The following is a 2,252-nucleotide window of genomic DNA, read 5'->3' as shown; positions in this document are numbered from 1 at the left end:
ATTACAACGACCAGGGTCACTGATGTTGAAGGCTTGAGATAAAGAAAGAATTGCTTGGCTTAAGCAAAATGAAAGGAAATCAGTGAATGAAATCAATGTATTTATAAAGAAAGAAAAATAACCTAACAAATTACTCGACAATGAATGACATTACTAACAAACCTCTAGAATGAAAGTCAGTAAAGAACAAAATTAAATGGAAATAAAAGACGAAAGAGGAAAAAATGTTGCCCTGACTTTTTGAGGAATGCCTTCTGCACAGGAAGGGACACTGTAGATAAACACCGTCGATTTGAGAGAGAGAGAGGAGAGAGAGAGAGAGAGAGGGAGAGAGAGAGAGAGAGAGAGGAGGAGAGAGAGGAGAGAGAGAGAGAGAAACAAAAACACAACTAAATTTTATTTAATCTCTAATGTGGTGCCAAAGTGTAGAGAAGAATCGAAAAAGCCAAACACACATGCAGAGAGAGAGAGAGAGAGAGAGAGAGGAGAGAGAGAGAGAGAGAGAGAGAGGAGAGAGAGAGAGAGAGAGAGAGAAAATCGAAGATAAACCAAGAAGATGGTCAAGGTACCTTGCGGCCATTTTTTGAGAAATCACTGATCTGGAAATGTCCAAGAAAATAGAATTGTCATTTTTTTTTTTCAGCCAAAAATAATGCAACATTGAATTCTGCGTTTCTAATTGTAATAAGAAATGAAATTAAGATTTAAATGTATTATTATTTCAGCATAAGATATTACAGCAAAGAAATTTCCACGATACTTAAACCAGAAATATTGGATTTTTATTTCCTATATTGTATTTTGTTGTAAGGAACACCTAAACTTTTCAAGCAGTGCAAAAAAAAAAAAAAAGAAAAAAAAAAAAAAACTTTAGTTGTAACTGTTACCTTGTTTTATATTCCAAGTTAATATGGCTCAATAAAAATAGAAAAAAAAGAATAGACATGTTAGTTATAGTAATTTTTTTAATCATACAAATATATTAATGCGTTTCAAAAAATATAAAAACAAATTACATTGGGTTTCAGTATATTTCACTTCAAAATAGTTAAACTACATCAAGTTAAAACAGTAGATATAAATTTAATGAAAGCATCATTAATACAAAAAAATTAAAACAATAAAAATAAAACATATAATCATACCTTCGTACATAGAGAAGAATATTACAGAATTATGAAAATATGCCTAAAGATAAAGATTTAAAAATGATGAGAAAAGGGTAACCTTTTGATAAAACAACAGACTGCCCAAGGTCATTCCATGTAGCCTGCCCTGAAATTGACAAGAGGAGGAAACTGACAGAGAAGTGTGCTTAAGCGTAGCCCTAAGCAAGAAAACTGAACACAGAAGAGGTGGGTGTGGTGGTGGGGGCTGGTACTAAGGCTATGCTAGGAAATTGTGCTGGAATAGAGAACATTGTACTGATTTTATTATTGTTGTTGTTGTTGATGTTGATGTTATTATTATTATTATTATTATTACTATTATTATTATTATTATTAATATTGGCTAAGCAACAACCCTAATTGGAAAACTCGGATGCTATGCCCAGGGGCTCCAACAGGAAAAATAGTTTAGTGAGGAAAAAAATAAGAAAAAAATAAACACAACTAATTAAAGAATTAATACAAAATATTTAGAACAGTTACACAATAAAAATACATCTTTCATTTATAAACTATAAGGAGAGACTTAAGTAAGCTTGTTCAACATAAAATATATATATATATATATATATTATAGATATATATATATATATATAATATATATATATATATATTCGTTGCAAATTTGAAGTTTTCGTTATAATAGGAACAATAACTTTGAAGGATGAAATATAGTTTTAGTTCGAAAATTCCCAAGAGTGGTTTTATTCGAAGAACTGACTGTAACTGGGGAGAGAGGAGAGAGAGAGAGAGAGAGAGAGAGAAGAGAGAGAGAGAGAGAGAGAGAGAGAGAGAGAGAGAGAGAGAACTATACTTATCTGTCGGCCATTCGTAGTACAGTACTGAATATCGAATCAGGCTGGAGAGAAAAGGTTTTAATTAAAGAAAACGGTGACCATCGAGAAGGAAGGGGAAACTCCGTTGCCCATTTCTTTGTATGGGATACTGTCGTAATCGGACCCCTTTTCAAATGGAAATTAGCACGATTCACTTTCAGAGATGCAGGTAGTGGCACTTTTACAAGTCCCTCTGTATTTCTATTTTTTTTTCAGATTCCGTTTTGTTTTCTTTATGTTAGTTTTT

The sequence above is a fragment of the Palaemon carinicauda genome, chromosome 25, assembly GCF_036898095.1.
Source record: "Palaemon carinicauda isolate YSFRI2023 chromosome 25, ASM3689809v2, whole genome shotgun sequence".
Taxonomy (NCBI): domain Eukaryota; kingdom Metazoa; phylum Arthropoda; class Malacostraca; order Decapoda; family Palaemonidae; genus Palaemon; species Palaemon carinicauda.
The sequence above is the reverse complement of the archived record's forward strand: the minus strand, read 5'-3'. Positions refer to the sequence as shown.